General features: G+C 39.0%; 1 pseudogene; it reads right to left on the bottom strand.

The window, feature by feature from the left end:
* LOC103010468 (olfactory receptor 5B12-like) lies at nt 1-942 on the bottom strand (annotated as a pseudogene).
* Between the last annotated feature and the right edge of the window lie 6428 nt (nt 943-7370).

Genomic DNA, 7370 nt, shown 5'->3' with positions numbered 1-7370 from the left:
TTAAAATATGAATCTTATAGAAGACTTTGCCTTCCCTCTAGCCTTTTTAAAGACAATCTTTACCTCTGTGTTCCTCAGGTGGATTCAGCATAGGAACGACTATAGCGTAGAACACAGTTGCCATTTTGTCTGTGTCCTTGGAATGGCGGGAGCTGGGCTGTAAGTACATGAAGGCACCTGTCCCATAGAAGATGGACACAGCAGTGAGGTGAGAAGCACAGGCGGAAAAGACCTTCTGATGTCCTTCAGATGAGTGCATCCTCAGAATGGGGACAAACATAAACATGTAAGGGATCAACATGACCAGGACAGAAAAGATGATATTGAAGCCCACCAAAGCAAAAAACACCATCTCATTTCTGTTGTTGTCTGAGCATGAGAGAGCCAGGACAGGAGTACCATCACAGAAAAGTGATCAATCACATTGGATCTGCAGAAAGAGAGACTGAATATGTTCCAAGTGTGCCTAGAGGCCTCCAGAAATCCAAGGACATAGGAACAAACGACCATCCATGCACACACCCTTCTTGTCATGACGTTGGTGTAATGTAGTGGTTTACATACTGCTGCATGACGGTCATAGGCCATTGAGGCTAAGAAAAGTGTTTCCACAATGAGAAAGACTGTAAAAAAGAAAAACTGAGCAGTATATGCATTGTAGGAAATGACCTTGTCTCCTATGAGGAATCCGGCCACCACTTTGGGAGTGACAGCTGTGGAGTAACCAAAGTCCACCAGAGAGAGGTGACTGAGGAAGAAGAACATGGGAGTGTGGAGACGAGGGTCCAGCTGGGTCAACGTGATCACCCCCAAGTTCCCAACCAGAGTGATGAGGTAGATGAGAGTGAACACTAGAAAGAGGGGCATCTGCAGTTCTGGGGCATCAGTTATCCCAACAAAAATGAATTCAGTCAGCTTTGTACTGTTCTCCATGGGGGTCATTTGTGCAATATGTGAATGACCTGTAGCAATGAGAACAGAGGATCCGGGTAGTAACTGGGTTTAGAACTATCATGCCCAAGGTATGCCTTATGTCAGAATCCTCTGAATTTAAGATGGGCATAACAACAACAGGTAATTGTTAAATATTGGGAGAAACATAGAATGTGCTCGCTTAAAGGATTTTGGAGATAATATAATGCAATCTTCTACCCTAATAAATGATCAAATTAAAGATCAGAGATGGAAAGTGACTTATGCATAAAAGCACAGGATTTGTTACTAAATGATATATGTTGGCCTCCCAATTCAGATTTTCAAACACTGACACAGAATATGTGTGCAATAAAATAGGTTACTGTAATTGAATTCATTTCATTTCAGTTACCACTATTGTCTCAAGAGCAGCATTATATTCTACTAAAACACAGTTTAATACATCATGTTCTAGCCTTCAATAGTCTCATAGGATAATAGGACACAGAGAATGTGTAATTCCCACAGAGTGGGATACTGTAGAAACTCCTGTACAAGGAGTAAAGACATCCAGACAATAAAGTTAAAAGTGTGCATCCAGGGCTTCCCTGGTGGTGCAGCGGTTGAGAATTCGCCTGCCAATGCAGGGGACACGGGTTCGAGCCCTGATCTGGGAAGATCCCACATGCCGCGGAGCAACTGGGCCCGTGAGCCACAACAACTGAGCCTGCGCGTCTGGAGCCTGTGGTCCGCAACAAGAGAGGCCGCGACAGTGAGAGGCCCGCGCACCGCGATGAAGAGTGGCCCCCGCTGGCCGCAACTAGAGAAAGCCCTAGCACAGAAACGAAGACCCAACATAGCAATCAATCAATCAATCAATCAATCAATCTTTAAAAAAAAAAAAAAGTGTGCATCCAGACTAAGGACATCTGGATGTAAATTCTAGCTCCACCACGTACTAGATGACCGACTTTGGGTATTGCTCAGTATCACTTGGCCATCAGTTTTCCCTTGAACTCATTATCAAACTGGAGTGATAAAGCAAACTGGCATCGTAGGCTTTTACACATTATGACTAGGACAGTTATTGGTCCATGTATTGATTAGAGGAGTGGATGTTGTAATAGAAGAATTCCAGATAACTCTGAAATCAAACATCCTATATCTTCACTCATTCCCTTTGCTTCTGCCCCAAATTTCTTCCACCCTCATATTCCATCTATGCCTTCCTCCAATTTTTCACACACTATTCCTCTTCTACTCAGATAGTGGCCAGTCCAGCTATACCAAGTAAGAATCCATTTACTTTCTGAGTCATCTTGCATGTTAACTAAGATGTCTGAGCCTCAGTTTCCCCATATGTAAAATAGATATAACAATATAGCCTGGCACTAAACAAGAATTCAAAAATATAGATATTCTAATAGTTAGAGATTGTGCAGGCTGTTATCTAGGGATACAAAATGTAGGTGAGGTTAAGGAAAGCTTCCATGTGAGAATGAAATCCGGGATGTTATGATTTCACCCATTTCATTTGCCTTTGCATTAATCTTATTAATCTATCAACAGATAATGATGGCTTGAACCAAGGTGGTAGTGAGAGAGGTAGTGAGAAATTACCCAGTTCTGGAGAAATTACCCAATTCAAAAGTAGGGCTGGCTGGATTTCCTGCTATATTGAATGTAGGGCATTAGAGAAAGAGGGAACAATGGTGACTCCATTTTTTGTACAGTAACAAATGAAATGGTTTAGAAGAAGCAGATGTTTGAGAAAGAACAAGAAAGACGATTTCAGATTAGTCATGCTGAGTTTTAGATTCCTTTTAGCCATCTAATTTAGAAGGGTTGCATAAACAGTTGGACCGGTTGCATCAGATTTTATTAATTCAAACTGTATTGGCAATTTTCTAATGGTTTAACATTCACATATCATATTAAATACACAAAACTAAATAAGACCAATAAAGGAGAAAGTTTGGAGAAAAAAAATCAGAGTATGATAATGTTACAAACTCAAGAACGTGGAACAATACAGCATTAAGAGGAAAGTGGAAGAGAAAACTGCCACCACTGAGATGGCTGCAAGGGAAGCACTGTCCCAGGACACAGATTTCAGTTGGACCAAGTAGGTAAAGGGACCTTTCAGAGGAGAGGTTAAGTGTATATTGGGTTATGTTGACAACTGACTATAATTCCAGAGGGCACAGTGGAATGATCACGAGTTGGGCAGGAGTGGCTGCTGGGCTTAGAAAAGGGGATATAAAGGGATGTGGACATGATTTAACAGGGGTTGAGAGCTGACCTGAGATTCCTCAGCTTCATGGTAAGTGATACAGTGATAAAGAGAATCATGAGATTAGTCCTCAGGTCTCAAGGTAGAGGGTGACAACCAGGCTATGAGGTTGTGGGGTGGAAAGGAGGGTGAAGGTGTTGACAGAAGCCTGCAGTTTCCCACTCCCTCTTTACTCCTGCTGTTGTGGGTAGGGAGGCATTATTATCCAGAGAAGACACCCTCTTGGTTCCTACTTACCTTAATCAATACACATCTTAGATGTCCCTAAATCTGGGGGGGAAATGTACTGAAAGCATTTCATTTTATTTTTTACCATCTTCTCAACAAAGTGAAGGAGTGAGTCTTAATCCAGCATTTTCCTACGGGGGAGAAAAAACTAGTTTCAGGAACATTCTTGTGATAAAATTAACCTACTGATAAAAATAAGAATTATAAAAGGTCTTTGAATCATGTAGTGGCCTTTTAGCAAACTTTTTGAAAAGATTTTTATGGATTAGACCACCACATATTGGGTGTTCAGGACAAAATTTAAAAATGCACAAGCTCTGTGGTGACCTAAATGGGAAGAAAATCTAAAAAAAAAAAAAAAAATGGTGTATATATGTATACATATAACTGATTCACTTTGCTGCAAAGTAGAAACTAACACAACATTGTAAAGCAAATAAACTCCAATAAAAATCTTTTTAAAAAAGTGCACAAGACATTCTGTGCCCTCAGTACAATTCAAATTTATTCTTCAGAGAATAACATGAGTTTCAAAGCTTTCATGAAGTCTTCAAAAATTCTTCCTCTTTAGACACTGCTTTTCCGTTATAACCTATAGAGCACCATTGATCACTTTGTTACTCATAATAATTTGTTTTATCTTAGTTTAAGCTTCATCCCTCATATAGAGCTTCAATACTGTATAAATAGACAAAAAAACATAAATAATGAATTAAACTATGATAGCTAGAAACTACTGAGCACTTTCTATTTTCAGGGCACTATGTTACACCATGCATACTATACCTCCATTGATTTATCACCCAACCATGTGACATATTATCCTCATTTCACATATAAAGAAACTGAAGCTTACTGACAAGGAGTTACACCCTGAAGTCCATAAAACTAGCAAGTAACAGAGCTGGTATTTGAAGCCATGCCATTTTGAATCAAAGCCTGAGTTCTTGAACACTAAGCAACATTCCCTTAATATTTTATATATAAACTAAACTCTCTACCACAGCTCTGGGCAAAACAAGTTACTCATTATATTGGCCTCTTCATGAATGACTATTTTATTGAGTCCATCATTCAGAAGCAATGTGGGGAAATAAGTTTGATCTTTGGAATCAAACATAGGATTAGCTAGTGGGAATTTGACTAATACACTATCTCTCTGAATCCAAGCTGAGTGACAAGAACTGTATCCACACATGTTTACAATCAAATTCCTCTCCCCTCTCTCCAAAAGAAAAAGAAAAAATACTTCTACAGTTACATAAGTTTTGAGTAACACCAATTAATAAACCACATAAAGTGCTGGAATTTGTGCAGTAATTCATCCAACATTCATTCTCTCTCCAAGTACTAAGTAAGTGCTCACAGTATATCGGGTTGTGTGCTTTTCTAAGGTCTACAATAATATAAAAAACATATTCCCTGTTCAGGAAGTATAGAAGATCAAGGGAGATATATAAAATGATCATTGTTGTAGGATATTCTTATTCTTTACTCCCAAGCAGAGAGCATTATTTTTGTCCCTCAAGCCAGTGTGATGGTAGAATGGTCTCATTTACACTATAGTTCACCAGTCAGTACATCTAACAGTTAATCATTCTGGGTGCCTAATGCCAGCAAAGCTTCAGAATAATAACTGGAGTCCAGGTCCCCTCATTCCCGTAAATTGTTCCTTCTGGTGTGATTTTTACACCTCTTCTTTCAGTGCATTTTTATAATTGGTCTATTAGCCTGGGTGCCCCTCATTTATCTCTCTCTATTCCTACTCTTTTTCAATAATGTTGTTATGTGCTCTCCAGATTATAAGAAAATTTCAAATTGAGATCCAATTTGATACTCTCAAAGACCTTGGGATTAGCCAATGTAGCTAATATTACCATAGTCCAAAAGAGGAAACTAAAAGTGAGAAAGGTTTAACAATTTGTCCAAGTTCTACAAGTTCATGCATGTCAAAGCAGGGACTCAAGACCCTCTTGTTCCTTTTATTTTTTTATAAGATAAATACATATTCTCCTTAAGAATTTCCATGGTGTTTGTGATACAGTCTCTTCTTAAAAACCACAGACACATAGTAACATTCAAGATGTTCAGTATTCAGTTATGAATAAATAAAGGGGGAAATGGGTGCCTTGATGTATTTTCCTGGTTACCTCTGTCCCTGAAAATTTATACAGATTGTAGATTTGATCAGAGGCTTACCTGGCTCCCTGAACAATGAACAGGCAAATTCAGCGCTTTCACATATGAGTCTCAAAACAGAAATTCAGTCCGTAAAAGGTAAGAAACATTCTCCTGAGATGTTCTTAGTGTTTGATCAAAGGGAAAAGTTCTCCAAGGCAAGGAGAGATTGAGAAAAAAATTACTTAATGCCAGGGAAGTAGCTAACATGAATTGCATGGTAAGAGCTGCTGATCTCCCTTCTCAGATAAGTCACTAAATTGCTTTAAGTCACTGTATCTTCATCTATAAAATGGAAATATTAGAAAGGTAGCCCCAAACAACATCCTCCCTAAAAGACTACTGCTGTCATGAGAAAGTAAGAGAATCCCTGCAATGTCCTGAAAAAGGGCCATAATTATAATCACAATCAAAGTCATGATTATTTGCAAGTATTTGCCATGGTCATTAGTGCAGGCTCTCAGTAAATCTCAGTTTGGGAGAAGGCCATCGTAGATAACAGACACCATTGCCAATCAGTTGAATGAATGAATGGTCAAGGGGCTCTGGTATTTGGTCTATTACCTGTAATATAAGGCCCAATGGAGTCATATGGGAACTTGAAGAGTGAAAGAGTTACACACCCATGGAACTCCCAGGGAACAAAGCCCCCATGAGAGGAAAAACAGGTCCTTATCTCACACTACTGGAGAACAAGCGATGAATGTGTCTATAGGAATCCAGCTCTGCTTGTTGAGGGAGACCATGAGTGTATTAACATAACTTGTATTTATTCTCTTTGATAATGTTAAAATCAAGTTATATCATTACCTCTAGGGCCCCATATTGACATAAACATGGGGGGATAGGGACAGAGGGTTGTCTTTAAGTCAAATGGATCATAGAAATTATTGCATCCCTTAATTCATTTGAAATATTTGTATCATTGATAAGAATTATTCATTCATTCAACTACTTATTGATCCCAAATGAGTTTAGCCATAGTCCTGGCCCTGGGGGTATATATCCATGCAATACAAACATGGTTCTTAGTCTCATGTGCTTAAGTTTATACTGGAGAAGACAAAAATGAAACAAACTCACAAATAAGGATATAAAATTAAAAATAGAACAAGCTGCCCATATGAGAGTGAACAGTCAAAATCTACTTTGAATTGATTGGTCAGAATGCTTTTCTCAGGAGAATTAACACCTCAGCCAATACATAAAGGATGAATAGAGGTAGCATGGGAAAGACTGTCCCAAACGACATGAAGAGTTATGGTAAGGCCTCAAGTGCTCAAAGAAGTTTGTAGAATCTAAAGAAGCCAGAGGGACTGCAGCAGAGTTAGCAAGACCTGTTCCTTGGAAGTTTGTTTTCAGTGTCCTTTCCAGAACAAAATCTGTAAACAAACAAAAATGCTCATCCCAAATACTGAAATTATCAGGAGGAATGACTGGTATGGATCATAGGACCAGCATGGACAACTGGTAAGAATAACGCAAATCTCGTCCTGCCTAAAGCAAAAACCATTGGGATTGGCGTTTAGCGTTAGACTGGAGTACATTTCATTCCAACTGATCTGGGAACCTGCATTATTGTAAGCCGAGCGATAACCTATTTCTCAAGGCGAATCCATCATACCTAAAAAGTATTCCTTACAGCCTATGAGGTTTAAAAGCCCCGGTGCAGTAATTCCTAGGATTTACTTTGTGATTTTTGAGTAATTAATGTCTACTATATCGAGGCATGACTGAATGGAATTCTCACACCAAG

The sequence above is a fragment of the Balaenoptera acutorostrata genome, chromosome 9 (assembly GCF_949987535.1).
Source record: "Balaenoptera acutorostrata chromosome 9, mBalAcu1.1, whole genome shotgun sequence".
Taxonomy (NCBI): domain Eukaryota; kingdom Metazoa; phylum Chordata; class Mammalia; order Artiodactyla; family Balaenopteridae; genus Balaenoptera; species Balaenoptera acutorostrata.
The sequence above is the reverse complement of the archived record's forward strand: the minus strand, read 5'-3'. Positions and strand labels throughout refer to the sequence as shown.